This window comes from Arachis ipaensis, chromosome B6 (genome assembly GCF_059453495.1).
Source record: "Arachis ipaensis isolate K30076 ecotype BB chromosome B6, ASM5945349v1, whole genome shotgun sequence".
NCBI classification, from domain to species: domain Eukaryota; kingdom Viridiplantae; phylum Streptophyta; class Magnoliopsida; order Fabales; family Fabaceae; genus Arachis; species Arachis ipaensis.
The window spans coordinates 12754497-12770465 of record NC_142441.1 but is presented as its reverse complement, the minus strand read 5'-3'; the positions used below and the strand labels follow the sequence as shown (position 1 = coordinate 12770465).

Sequence of the window (15969 nt, the reverse complement as noted above, 5' to 3'; positions counted from 1 at the left end):
GCCCAAAGAAAATAATGCAAAGAAGTTAGCTGGGCTAAATGAAAATTATTCAACCAAAATCCAAGGAGATTCCATCAAGCTAAAGCCTTCCAAAGCACCTCACATGCTTGCTTCGGTCATAATCAGAAAGAAAGAGAGAGAGCTTCGTTCTTCTTCTTGTTCATTCATCAGAAAAAAAAGAGAGAGAGAAAGGTAAATCACGAAAAGCTAATGTCTAATCACCCAGATCAAAGTAAGCTAAGCTAACTCAAAAGATAAAGCTGATTTATTTCCATTTGCATGTAATTTACTTTCTTTGCTTTTTCTCTAAATTTCTGCTACAACTCCAATTTGGGATAAATGGAGAAAGTGTTCTCTGATAATCACTGCTGTAAATTAAAGGCTAAAATTGTTTTTTGGGGACAAAGCACTTGCTCAAGGGTTCACATTTGGGTTTACCATTGAAACAACCTCTTTGCTGATCTGAGGTCTTCGGTCAAGCAAGAAGACCAGCTTTGAAATCTCTAATTTTGGGGTTAACAGAAAAAAGTGAAATGACAAGCTTGGAAAGCACACAGCTCAAGGAGTTGACTAAGGAAAGATCCAATACAACAACTTGTGAAGAGGTACAAAAAGAAAATTTTTGTTTTATGAAAACTAAGGAGAGAGAACCAGATTATGAGTGTTTTGTTTTGAAGAGCTTCTCTGTAGAGTTCATCAATTTTGGACAGTATTTTCTAGTTAAAGAAGCATTCTGCCAAGATGAAGAACTCAATCAGAGTCAGCTGGATCCGGTTCAACTTATAGCAACAGAGGTTGTTATTACATCAATATCCTTCATGTTTTACAGTGTGTATTTCATTTTCAATATATATCTTTCTGTAATTTCTTGAGAGGTAAAAGGCTGAAAGAGATGAATCAAGAAAAAGCCTATGAGTGATAAAATGCTAAGTGAAACGCTTGAGAGAAAAGCCTAGAGTTATTTCAGATTTTTTTAGGTTGTTTCTTATGTCTTGTGTCTTGTACCTGTGAAGTGCCCCTTTCTAAGTTAGGTTAGCACTTAGAGTGAAGAGTTAAGTATTAGAATAACCAAGTCAAGTTAGATTAGAACTTGAGAGAGAAAGGATTATGTGAATCCTAAGAAATTGGTGTATGTAATACTTTAACTATAGTGGAAATTCCACCACTGTTGTGGTGGAGACTGGATGTAGGTTGCATTGCACAAGGCAACTGAACCAGGATACATGCCTGTGTTATTCTTCTTCTCTTTCTCTGAGTTCTATTTTCTGATATTTATGAGACAAAACGAAATTGTCTCATAAAATTTCCGCTGCACAGTTCAAACAAATTTTAAGTAAAAGTTTGTAAGTAAAGGCTTAATTCATTAAAGTAAAAGAAGGTTATAGATTCAACCCCCCCTTCTCTAAACCTTCTACAACTTTCAAATATCACACTGAGTGAGGGTGGGAAAAGAGTTATTTAAAATGTAAGGCACATCTGTCGTATCATCATTGTACAAATTATAGTAGAAAGAAGTAGCCATATTTTTCTAAAGCAAGCTTATCAGATATCCAATTACCATTATCGCCTTGGAGGGAATCAACTCTATACTTCCTTTTTCTTGCCATAGTGATACCATGAAGTACTTTGTGTTTCATCACTACATTGCATCCATTTATCCCTCGATTTTTGAAACCAAAATATCTCTTCTTGAGCAAGAATATGTTCATATTCTTCCCATAACAAGGTCTGAAGCTCTTGTTGGAATGAATTGCTGTTAAGGTTCATAGAATTTGAGATTTCTTGTAACCTACTTATAATTTTGCTCTTTCTTAGGTGAATGATACCGAACACCCTATGATTCCAGCTTTTGAGGGAAGTTTTAAAAGCATTCATACCATAATTCCATGAGCTCTGCATCTTCCAGTTCATATTAACCATGTTTGGAAAGTCTGGGCGTGATAGCCAGGCAACTTGGAACTGGAAGGGTCTTTTGCCCATGTTGGGTTGGGATTCACTACACATATTCAAACAAAGGGGGAAGTGATCTGATTTGAAATTAGGAAGATGAGTAATGCAAGCAGTAGGGAACAGAATCTGCCATTCCAAATTACAAAGCTCGCGATCAAGCCTTTCCACCAGATCACCTCTTCTCCTTGTAAACGGCCAGCCAGAATAGCCCAAGTCGAACAACCCGCAATCCGCAATGCATTCTTGAAATGCAGAGCAAGCACCCCTGTTAATGTTAGTAGATCCTTTGTGGTGTTCGAATTCATGAAGAATGGCATTAAAGCCTCTGATCAGACACCCCGTTGATCAACATCATTACTCAAGGCTTGTCATCCCACAAGTAACTACTACTAGCTCTCTGTGGACTTCCATAGATAGCTGTTAGGAACCAGTGGGAGAAGTGCCAGTTTTGACTTTCATAGCTCCATTTGCAAATTGTGAGAAAGGATTTCTACTTTCCAAATACCAGAATCCCACAAGCATCATATACCGCACGATTGATCTCTAGCCTCCTCTATAAAGTAACCATCAAAACCCATCTTGCTCTAGACTACTTTCCCACGCGACCCACTAGTGTGGGTTTCTAATAAAATGCAAAAACTAGCAGTGTATTGTTTTTTGATATCCTTGATAAGGGAGGAAAACGCCTTCCCACCCACACCTCTATAGTTCCAAGATATAATATTCATGGATAACCATTATAAAAGAAGAAAGGGTAAAAAAATGACCTCCAAATCAAACCCAGGCAGGATCCCCCATACCCGAAGCAGGCTTGGCAAACTCATTCTGGACTTCCTCAAAAGCAGTGACGGATCCAAAAAATATTAATAGTGGGGGCAAATATACTAAAAAAAAGGTTAAATTATACAGTTGGTCCCTACACTTTTAGTGAAATTACAAATTAGTCCCTACACTTTAAAAGTTTGTAATTGGATCCCTAAAGAGAATTAAAATTTACAATTTAGTCCCCGTCGGTCAAAAAGTGTTGATTTAACAGAATATTCTCAGAATATGCTGAGAATATTCTATTAAAATAGAGAATATACTGAGAATTTTCTGTTAAATCAAACACTTTTTGAACGACGGGAACTAAATTACAAATTTTAGTTATCTTTAAGGACCCAATTACAAACCTTTAAAGTATAGAGACCAATTTGCAATTTCACTGAAAGTGTAGGGACCAACTGTGTAATTTAACCTAAAAAAAACTAAACCTATATATGAAAAGTATATTTATATAAAATAAAGAAAACTTAACTTGTAATAATTTTTCTCTCTTTACTTTCAAAATAACTTAATATTTTTTAACTTAATTTTTGTACATTATTAGCTTAAAGATTTTTATATGTCTAGTCAATTATGTATCGTCAAATAAAAAAAAATAATCTTTTATATTCATTGTGAATAATTATAAAAAAATGTGATTGAATGACTACATATAAAAGTTTATATTGTCAATGCATCAAAATTAAAGTATATACTCTTAAACAATTACTTTACTATTAATTACAATTTTCAACTATTGATTACCTCCCACAATCTCACTCAATTAAAAAAATTCATTTGTTATAATATTTATGGCATTAAAAACGTTTTTAACTAAAAAATCTATTACAAGAAAAATTATTTAAGAGTTAAAATAAAAAACACTATATATTTTAAAATAAAAATATAGTTAATAAATTATTTTATCTCAACTAATTTTTGACAGAAAAACACTAATAATTTCACTTATATTTAAAAAACTAAGCTTCAATTTAGTAATTAATTAATTGTTTAGTTTCAAAAAATACATTATCACTACTTTTTTTATTGAATTGATTTAGTTATTTATTTATAATTTTGATACTAAATTAAATTTAACAAGAGAAATATTTTTGCATGTTAAGTTTAATAAAACAATTTTTTTAACATGAAACTAAAAGAATATTATAACATATTATGGGGCAAAAACAATATAACGATGGAGACAAAGATATACATTCATATATAATTATCATTTGCTTTGCAAAACTTTAGTGGAGCCAAATGCCCCCTTAAGTTTCAATGTGGGTCCGTCCTTGCTCAAAAGATTGGCTAGAATCATCCTTCATAGTTTCGTCTAGTTGTTTCTCCAGTGTTTTTCCATCAACCAATTCTGTTGTCACTACACCGGAATACCGCCCACGACAGTTTCCCTTGGGACTTGTGTGAGGAAGCTATTAGTCACAACATGTAAATCCATGAAATTATTATTCGCTTTCGATTCGTCATAAGCCTTTCACTGTTCTTTTTGAATCCTCCTCATATCTTCTACCATCTCAAGCTCCATAGAAGCTATGTTGGCATCTCTGGAAGAAAACGTTCCAAGTTGCATATTGGAGGATTGTGGCTCCGAGGAGAGCACTTTGTTTTTAATTTTCTTTGTTGCGTTTTTGGGACTTTTTTCAACATTCGAAGACCTAGCTACCCCAGCTTTATTATGTAGACTTTTTTGCTCTACTGTGGATTTTTTCCAGCTCCTTGTCTCAGGACTTTTTGATGGGCTTTAGTAGCAAGCTCATGGTTCTTTTGTTTAGAGATCAGTTGCAGCCCATTGTGTAGCACGATGGGTTAGTCATTTACGTTATTACCCTAGTTCTCATGCAAGCTATGCATATCCTCTGAATCTTCCTCAAATAAAACATTATATCTGGATTCGGATTCTGTGGCTTGACCAATGCTAGAATGAGCTCCTTCCTTAATAGGCAAAGATTCTTTCCCATATGGATTGCTTCTCTGACTCTCCGAATATTTCTCTGATTTTCTTCTAAATTGTTTTCATACCATCATCCAAGGCCCAAAGCTGGGTGGATTCTGATAAAATTTCGTTTGATTTTGTCCTCCGAATTTCGTTTTATTCCCATTTTAGTCTTCAATGATTACACCAATCCTCTGTTCGTCGAAATTAGTCTTTTCTACTATCGCTGGAAACATTCCGGCAGCCTATTTATGAACCATTGATTCACTATAGTCCTCCAAGCGATGTCCATACAAACCGCAAATGAAGTAAATAAGATGAAGACCTTCATACTCGGTGTTGAGAATACTTCCTAGCACCGAGATTCTGGGAACAAGTTTCTTAGTTAGATCTATCTCCACACAAATCCTAGCAAACCTCCCTTTAGAGTGAATAGAAGTGGCTCTATCAATTTTCAATATGGTGCCAATCGCCGCTCCCACTCTCCAAAGAAAGTAGCTATTACACAACTCGATAGGAAGGTTGGGAATACGAATCCAAGCCACTATTTTCCTTACTGATTTTTCATACTCCAGAAAGAAGGGGCGGCACCTTTGAAAAATCAGATAATGGTCCACCACCATCCAGGGTCCTCCCATCAGCGCGTGCGAATAGTCTTATTCCTTTGAAAAGTGAATCAAGAAATAGTCACGATCCATATCAATATTATTAATGTTATCTTTCTTTAACTAGTCTCGGTTGAGACGTTGTTCCATGAAGCCAAGATTGACTCCTTTTCCTAACACTTTAACGATGAGCGATGTGTGTCATGGTTTACACCATTCTTCAAACTCCTCCTGAGTTACTTTAATAGTTGGACATGGATAAAAAAGTTTCTCTTCAGTGGGGGAAACCTCGTTATCCCTATACCATCGATCCTCCGGATCGGGCGAATCCTTATCTATATCATCAAGCGATGTCATATTACTACAAGAAAGTTGCTAGAAACCGTCGGATTTACCGGCAGATTTTTTAGATAAATCTGACGGTATAAACTTCACCGGAAACTTCTTACTGTCGGAGATTTGTAGTCCAACACTAACTTTCTTCAAAATTAGTGGCGGAATATGGAGGTAGAATGGAGAAATATATAGAAAGTTACCGTCGGATTAACGTTGGCGCCATGTTTGCACATGTTCTCGCCATTTTTCCATCAGAACTTTTTTCTGGAGATTTTTTATAAAAAATTATTGGTTATTACCGTTGGTAAATTCATACGATAATGCCTACGGAAATAAGTTTTTATTAAAAATATAATTATTTTCCGTCCATTTAAAGCGTAACTTGATGACATACACAAATTAAAATAATGCTTTAAACAACGTAAAAGTATGGAATAATACATGGTAATTGATAGGGGTGTTCGCGGTGCGGTTTGGTTCGGTTTTTGAAGGAAAAGCCATCCGATCCGATCGTTTAATTAAGCTGCGGTTCGGTTTGGTTCGGTTTTTTTTCAAGGTCATCCGAACCAAACCAAACCAAACCAATTAAAATCGGTTTGGTTTGGTTCGGTTTGTTCGGTTTTTTCAATCAAATAAAAAAAATTCTACCATACTATTATGCAATGTCATAAGATTGAAATCAACAAGCCAAAATACACAATAGCTAACAAAGTCTTGATCTAATGAAATATAACGACAATAGAATTCAAATACGACAATTAAAGAAGTTTAATAGCTCAACAGTCAACACAACTGAAAATAAAAACAAATTGTCATTAAACTGATAGCAATTAGCAAAGTTATGGTGTCTTTTCCAACAAAATAGCTAAAACTTCATAATGCAAACCAACCTGAAATAATAATAAAAAAAAACAATTACATAATAAGAACAACAAGAACAACAACAAGAACAATAATAATAATAATAATAATAATAATAATAATAATAATAATAATAATAATAATAATAGGACAACAATTCATACCATAAAACTTAACAAGATGTACTTTAATTAGACTCAACACCAGAAACAATCATAACAAATAATATATATTAATAAAAACTAGATTAAAATAAAGAAAATTATAAGTAGAAACTTAACCGTACCTAATTCTAACTTCTCCAATTCCTCGATGAGTTCCTCAAGGACAAGTTTTGGAGAGTTTCGGAGCCAATTTTGGGTACAAATTAATGCTTCAGCTGTCATCGGAGTTAGAGAACTCCTATAATTATTCAACACCCTTCCTCCAGTACTAAATGCCGATTCTGAAGCAACTGTGGAAACTGGCATGGCTAAGACGTCTCTTGCAATCCCCCCAAGAATTGGAAATTTAGTGGAATTCACTTTCCACCAATTTAGAATGTCAAATTGCACGCCACTCTTCTCTAATGACTCCATAAGATATAACTCCACCTCATTCTTGTTAACACTCTCATTGAATTGCATTTCCTTCTCAAATTCCATAGCAAAAGAAGTTTCATGTGCCTCAAGCTCTTGTGTGCTAATTTCAGGAGGATCTTGCCGAGTAGACCTTTGATAGTTACCACCAAACAGCCTGTAGCTATCAAACACCTTGAAAAGCGTCTCCTTCACCTTTGAAGTTAAAAATTCAGCATCTTCTTTTTCATACAACTTTTCAAAACTCCACTTAATCAATTGAAGCTTATACCTAGGATCAAGAACAACTGCAATGAAAATCATCATGTTTGTATTCTTTATATTTCCCCAATACTTATCATACTTGGACTTCATTTTCTCAGCCATGCTTGAAAGTACCGTATCTAAGCTTCACATCCAATGCTTAAGTGTAGACAATATTTTACAAAAGTCATTAAAGTATTGAGAAGATGTCACAAACATTGAACCAGAAACTTTGTTAGTAACCTCATAAAATATTTTTAAAAACTTGACAAAATGCCTTGCATTCTCCCAATCCTCAGACCTAGGAATCCCACCAGCCATCATAGCAAACTCAGAATCTCTCTCCCCCAAACGTTTAAATGCCTTTTGAAACTTCAAAGCACTTTCAAGCATTAAAAAGGTAGAGTTCCACCTGGTAGGAACATTTAAATGGACAGTGCCTTTTTTCAGAATTCTAGCTTCCTTAATCATAGTTTTAAACCTCTCAGTACGACCAGGTGATGCACGCACATGTCGAACCGCATTACTAATCTTTAAAATTGACTCATGTATTTCTCTCAACCCATCATTCACAACAAGATTTAAAATATGAGCACAACATCTAACATGTAAAAACTCTCCCCTTAATGGATGTGAGTTCCAATCCTCCATTCTATTTTTCAAGTAAGAAAGTACAACATCATTTGAACTAGCATTATCAACAGTGATAGAAAAAACCCGGGATATCCCCCAACTCAACAAACATCTCTCAATCTTCCTACCAATTGTTTCTCCCTTGTGATTCTTGATAGCACAAAAATTCAAGATTCTTTTTTGCAACTTCCAATTAGCATCAATGTAATGAGCAGTAAGGCAAAGATAGTTTAAGTTTTGCACAGATGACCAACAATCAGTTGTCAAACAAACATTTTGATTTGGTTGAGAGAAAATAGACTTCAACTTAATTTTTTCATTCAAATAAAGCTTCCAACAATCCCTAGCAACTGTGAGCCTTCCAGGAATTGGAAACTTGGGTTGCAAACAACTCGTATAATAACGAAAACCCTCCCCCTCAACATGCGAAAAAGGCAATTCATCCACAATAATCATTCTAGCAAGCGCTTGTCTACAACGATCAACATCAAATGACACGGCAGAAAGTGAACTACCTATCCCTTTCCTATCATCTTTTACCACATCTTGAAAACAAAGAATCTTTTGGGTAGGATCTAATGCCTCCTTTGGAAATTTTTTGCATTGCGATAACAAGTGATTTTTCATGTTACTAGTGCCATTTTTATGTGTATCACATGCATAACTAGCCCCACACCAATTACATTTAGCTCTATGATACTGTGGATTACTAGTTTCATCTTTAGTAAAGTGATCCCATGTCCAAGACCTAGGTCTAGAAGGTTTTCTCTTACCTTCGTCGGTCTTAGTTTCAACAGAGTCATCAACAGGAGCTTCTTCAACAGCCCGCCTTTTCCCTCGGCCTCTACTAGCAAGCTTCCTTGTGTTTCGTTGAGGAGATGGCACAGGAGGCAAAGCAGTCGGAGATCTGATGGTTGTTGATTCATTCGGAATAGGAACTGGAGGCAATCCAGTGTCGCCCATATTCTCACTTGAACTAACGTCAAACTACATAAACAAGCAATAACCATTAACCAGCAATAAACAAGCAATAAACAAAACAGAACAAAACTTGATAATGCAAACAAGCAATGAACAAGCAATAAACCAAACAATAAACAAGCAATGAACTAGCCCTAAACCAGCAATAAACCAAACAGAATTGGCACTTGATAATGTGAACAAGCAATGAACAAATTAAACCAGCAAGGCAGCAATAAACACTAAACAGAATTTGCAAATTGAACTTGGCAATGAACAAATTGAACTTGGCAAATTAAACACTAAACAGAATAAAACTTGATAATCTCAAATTAAACCAGCAATGAACCAAACAAGCAATGAACAAGCAATAAACCATTATACCAACAAATTGAACTTGGCAATAAACAGCAATAAACCAAACAATAAACAAGTAATGAACCAGCCCTAAACCAGCAATAAACCAAACAGAATTGGCACTTGATAATGTGAACAAGCAATGAACAAATTAAACCAGCAAGGCAGCAATAAACACTAAACAGAATTTGCAAATTGAACTTGGCAATGAACAAATTGAACTTGGCAAATTAAACACTAAACAGAACAAAACTTGATAATCTCAAATTAAACCAGCAATGAACCAAACAAGCAATGAACAAGCAATAAACCATTATACCAACAAATTGAACTTGGCAATAAACAGCAATGAACCAAACAATAAACAAGCAATGAACCAGCCCTAAACCAGCTATAAACCAAACAGAATTGGCACTTGATAATGTGAACAAGCAATGAACAAATTAAACCAGCAAGGCAGCAATAAACACTAAACAGAATTTACAAATTGAACTTGGCAATGAACAAATTGAACTTGGCAAATTAAACACTAAACAGAACAAAACTTGATAATCTCAAATTAAACCAGCAATGAACCAAACAAGCAATGAACAAGCAATAAACCTTTATACCAACAAATTGAACTTGGCAATAAACAGCAATAAACCAAACAATAAACAAGCAAGGAACCAGAAACTGAAAGCCTCTATTTTAGAAGCCAAATTCAAAACTTTGATCCTATAAATGGTAAACATTACTTATAAACTATTTTTCAGGTTAAATTATGTTAATGATTAATTGATTATATTAAAATTGAACTAGATCCCTAACATCATTTTTCAGGTTAAATCTATTCAATTCTATCAATCTTTATATTAAAATTGAACTCCTAGATCCTAACGTACAAAAAAAGATGATTAAACTAACCTGAACAAACTGAACAAACTGAACATTGAACAAACTGAACAAACTGAACATTGAACAAAGTCACAAACTGAACAAACTGAACAAACTGAACATTGAACAATAACCATTAACCAGCAAGCACCAAGCAGCAATACCAACAACAAGGCAAGAATGCATAAGTAAAGTTTACCTGAATAGATGGCTTGGGCTCCATATGCACTTGAATCGGTGGCTGGGTGGGAGGCTTTCTGGGTGGAGGCGGCGAGGTCGGAGGTGGTGAGGTGACCCTACAGAACCCAGAAACGCTGCTGGGTGGAGGCTTTCTGGGTGGAGGCGGTGACGTCGGAGGTGGTGAGGTCGGAGGTCCTGTGGGTGGGTGGGTGACTGGGTCTTCGTCTTCGTGTTCGCGGTGAGTGGGTGACTGCTACCTTCGACTTCGAGTATCAAGGACAAGGAGTGAAGAAGGTGGGTGACTGCTGGCCGTTTGGGTGTGTGGGTGCGTGGGTGGTGGCTCCAATCTGGGGTTTGGGCGGCAGGGTTAGGTTTCCATGGGGGGAGCTGGGGAGGGGAGGGACTCGCGCAGCTGCTGTAAGTGTAACGCGTTTGGGGGGGTGGGGGTATGGGGGTGGGGTTGGGGTAGTTTTAATTTTAGGGTTTTCTGAAGAACCGGTTCGGTTCGGTTAGGGTTTTGGTGGCAAGAATTGAAAACCGAACCGAACCACATAAAAACCGTAAAACATCACTTTTTTTGGTTTTTTCGGTCTTCGGTTAATTCGGTTTTCGGTTTTTTCGGTTCGGTCTATCGGTTTAGTTCGGTCCGGATCGGTTTTGAACACCCCTAGTAATTGATATATCAGAAACAATGTTAATTACAATACATTATTTTCAATGTTTGGTAAAGAATTTTACATATCATAGAACTATATTTACATTAACCTTATTCAGATTCATCATCTTCTTTCTCTGGTTCACCATCCTCATCCTCTTCCGAGGTAGTTTTTTTATCATCGAACTCATCTTCCTCTTCTTCGTTCATGTCGACCCTGTCTTCTTCTTCAAGATCTTTGTCCTATTGTGGTAGTGCGTCATCTTGTAATCCAAGGTCAATGATATCATCATCCCTAACAGTAGAGCTAAGGATAATCGGCTCACCGGTATCAACCACTATTTTCAAAGGGATTGGGTCATCAATCTTGTAAGGTTCCTGACCCTCTGTCATATCATCAGACTCGATGCGGCATCTTGACTTAGTCTTAACCACAACAATCCAACTAGACTTGCATGAACCCGGATAAGGCAAAAAGTACACATGTCGTGCATTTTGAGGTAGAATAAAAGGATCGTAGTGCCTATACTTTCTAATTACATTAACTTCAGTGATATCATAGTCATTGTGTCATCATACCATTCACATTGAAACACACACACCTTGTATGTAGTACGACAGAAATACTCTAACTCAATTATGTTATGCAACACACTAAACCATCTGAATCCCCACGAACCCAAACTCCAGTGTTATCAGTTTTCTTCCCTATCGACCACTGTAAGGTATGGAACCAATATCCATTAACAGTGTGCATTGGGTATCTAGTGCCCTTATTCATTGGACTGAACTAAATGCAACTAGTTCTGAATCTATTGTGTCACTTAGATACACGCTGACATATTCTCTAAACTAATGTGAAAAGTTGTTCAATAAGGTATCAGGATTTACCTCTTGGAATAACATGTATGATAGAATAGGATAAAGAAGTTTTGATTACATTAAAAAGTTAGAATGTTACTAATTGCAATATTTACGACGACTTAATAAACTCACATGAAGTACAGTAAAATCCGGTCATAGTTAAACAACGCATGCAAATGTGCAGCATCGATTTTCTTCTGCTCTAACCAGTAATGACTGCCCGCACCCATTACAACTCCTTCGGGGCAAAGATTGGGTATATTGTTCCACTTGACGATGATTGTCCCCTCTCATCGTTCCTTGCAACCCTTGTTCTACGTGACTCAACTTGAGGATGAAAATAGAATGAGGAAAATGCGACTATTCCCTTAGCTAGGAATGCTTTGCAGATGCTGCCCTCAATCCGAGCTCTGTTCTTCTCGGTGCGCTTGAATGAACCAATCATCCTCTTAAATGGATGCATCCACTAAAATTGTACTGGCCCACACAATATTGTTTCGTATGGTAGGTGTACTGTTAAGTGCTCCATAATGTCAAAAAAGGATGGAGGGAATATCCTCTCTAGCTTACAAAGTAGGATAGGAATGTTCCTGTCCATGACTATGGGATCATTAATGCTAAGTTTGGTAGCACATAACTCCCTAAAGAACTCACTTATTTCTGTGAGGGGTTTTCAGATGTTGGTTGAAAGTTCTCTAAATGGGACCGAAAGCAAAGACTCTATGAAAACGTGACAATCATGGCTCTTCAACCCAGTAAGCCTGTCCTGTACACATTCGCACACTTGCTCAAGTTAGAGGCATAACCATCAGAAAACCTCAATTTCCTAATCTACCTACAAACATTTTGTCTCTGCTCCTTCGTTAGAGCGAACACTGTATTTAGTTTAGCCCACCGCCCTTTATCAAGTCTCCTTAAGTTCAGATCTGGCTATCTGTAAATGTCCATCAAGTCTAACCGTGCCTTATTGTTATCCCTTGTTCGTTCATCGTCCATTATTGTGTGCATGATATTATCGAACACGTTTTTCTCAATCTGCATCACATCAAAACAATGTCGAACCAAGTTGTCTCTCCAATAAGGCAACTCCCAAAATATACTCTGTTTAGTCCAATTATGATCCCTTCCATATCCCAGACGTCTCAAATATGTCCTGTTTGTGACGATCCTTGAGATTCTACTGACACGATGCCAAACTTGCCTACCATTCAACTTTACGGGTGACTCTTTGTGTTCAATTGTATTCTTTTTGAACGAGTCCCTATTACACTGAAAAGGATTATTATAGTCGAGAAATCTTCGATGGCAATCAAACCACAAATTCTTACCATCATTCGACAACCAAAATGCTTCCATATCCTTCATACAAATAGGGCATGTCATTCTGCCCTGAGTGGACCAACTTGACAACATGCCATATGCAGGAAAGTCATTAATGGTCCACATCAAGGCATCCCGCAATTGAAAGTTTATTTTCATTGAAATATCATACGTTTCTATATCATCAATCCACAACTCCTTTAACTCATTCACCGAGAGCTGCAAGAAGACATTTATTTTCGCCTTTGGATTGCTAGGACCAGGTATGATACAAGTTAGGAACATGTATGGGTCCTTCATGCACATTTCGGGACTCAGGTTATAAGATGTCACGACTACAGGCCAACACAAGTATGCGTTACCGAAGTTGGAGTTTGATGCGAACTCGTCAGAGCACAAACTTAGTCTAACATTTCTAGGCTCGCTCACAAATGTAGGATGGACCTTATCAAAATGCTTCCAGGCTTCGCCGTGTGACAGATGCATCATAGTTTCATCATCTCTCTTGTTGTTACTATGTTAGGCCATATGAGGGGCCGAACTTATCGATGAAAACAATCATTTTAGCCTAGGGATCAACGGCAAGTAGTGCATCCATTTCATTGGAACTCTCTTTAATCTGTGTTTACCAATATATTCTCTCTCGACTTGGAACCTTGTGATTTACAGAATCTGTATTCAGTTAGGTCTGCATCCCCTTGTAATATAACATGCACCCATTCAAACAACAATCAATTTTCAATGACTTTAGACCCAATTTCAAAACTAGCTTCTTTGTTTCGTAGTGGTTTCGTTGGATGCCAGAGATCCTGATAGGTACCAGTTTGTTGCAAAGGATGGCCCACTTATCAAAATACTCTTATGTATAATTTTACTCCGACTCAATAGTCATCATTCTAACACATGCAGACAACTCCGAATGAATGCTTCCCTCAAACAACAGTTTCGTAGCATATTCTAACAGATGATAAAATATCTTTGCCTTTGGGTTAGGCTCTTGTTCAGCCTCTTCCTACTCCATAACACCTGTTGCATCAAATACCATCTCGTTGTATCTCTGTTGGTTATCCTCCCAAGTCATGTATTTGATGTTTAGTTCTCTTTCGACCCGAATCTTCATTGATCGACAGTCAAACTTATTGAAATTCAAGCTAGACCGGTTAATTTTCCGTTCATCCACTTCTCCGTATTCCGTCCACATTCAATACATATCCTTGAACCCGTTACGGTAAAGGTGAAGTGTTATATCCGCAGGCCCTAACCACTCAGTCAGCCGACACTTTTCACATGGACAACTAGATACCCCTTCAGACCTAAACGGTTTTGTGCTACACACATGCCCAAAAAAAGCTTCAACCCCCTTAGGTATTGATACAGAGACTGAGAGACTGAGACTTAATATCATGTTTGTTGGTTCAGAGATTGGTACTAAAATTTCTGTCTCTGTCTCCAAAATTTCAGTATTTCAGTACCTCCAAAAAGTGGGGACACAGGGGACTAAAATTTTTAGAGATGGAGACTGAAACTTTAGTAACATTTTATACCTAAAATACCCTCATTTCAATTAATTAATTCCAATTTTACCTTTTGTACAAATTAAATTAGAGTTTCATTCTTATTTCAATTTCTGTCTCCCATTTTGTACCAAACAGAATACTGGAATTTATTTCAATCTCTATCTCTTAGTCTCTGTCTCTTAGTCTCAGTCTTTCCGTCTCTGTCTCTCCACTAAACGCTACCTTAAAGAATTAAAGTTTTAATTCCCCCATCCACTTTTATCTCTATCATACATCCATAGATGATTACTTGGAATCATTTTGAATCACACATCCTAGAATTCGATGAACAAGACAAAATTATTAAAGTTTTTACATAATCCAGCATAGCATATCCTATAATTAGAATCTTCTACAAACCAAACAATTTTTAAATCAAATCGCACGAAACTTTGGTAGAACTTTTTCTTAACTCAGAGACATCCATCAAATAAATATAACAATTTTCACAAAGGAAACAACTGCATGCATGTATTAGAACAAACACAAATTCAATAACATATCAAATCCTAGCCGTTCTAGTGCGTAACCTCTTATAACTCCACAATTTTTCAACAAACAAGGGTTTCGAGAAGGCGCCTCTACGCGACCTTCTCCCACTTCCGTCCTAAAACACTATCCTAGAAAAAGTAAGTAAAGCATAAAACTTAAACAATTTATTATAGTTAGAGATAGAAAATCTACCTGAAATACGGATGCACAAAATATGGAAGAAGCGAAATCCAATTATTCTCAGAGAAATAGCACCATTTTAATAAAAAAACTTATTAAACTCACTATGTGAAACTAATTAATTCAACAAACCAAACAAAGTCGAACAATGTTAATCTCACCCTACTTAACATACATTAACTTAATTATAATTTCTATTTGCATTAAATTAACATAACAAATCCTAACCACAATCTGCATTACCCTATTTTAATCAATAATTTGATAATAAAGTATATAACAAAATCCTATACTTACAACAAAATCTAAGAAAACTAATAAAAATTTTAAACCACACCTTAACCACAAACTCTATTACCATAATTTAGTCAGTAATTTGGTAACATATCTAACAAAATCCTAAAGTTACAAAAATTTAAAAAACAATAAAAAAAATTATACCAAATCCTAATCACAAACTTCATTATACTAATTTAAATAATAATTTCCTAAACTATCTACCAAAAAATCCTAAACTCACGTAAAAATCTTAATAAAATTTAAAAATTATGCCAAACTTACTTTT

The 15969-nt window shown here is 36.1% G+C and overlaps 1 pseudogene; it reads right to left on the bottom strand.

Moving 5' to 3' along the window:
• Positions 1-5514: 5514 nt before the first annotated feature.
• On the bottom strand, positions 5515-10380 carry LOC148554644 (zinc finger BED domain-containing protein RICESLEEPER 2-like; annotated as a pseudogene).
• Positions 10381-15969: the final 5589 nt, after the last annotated feature.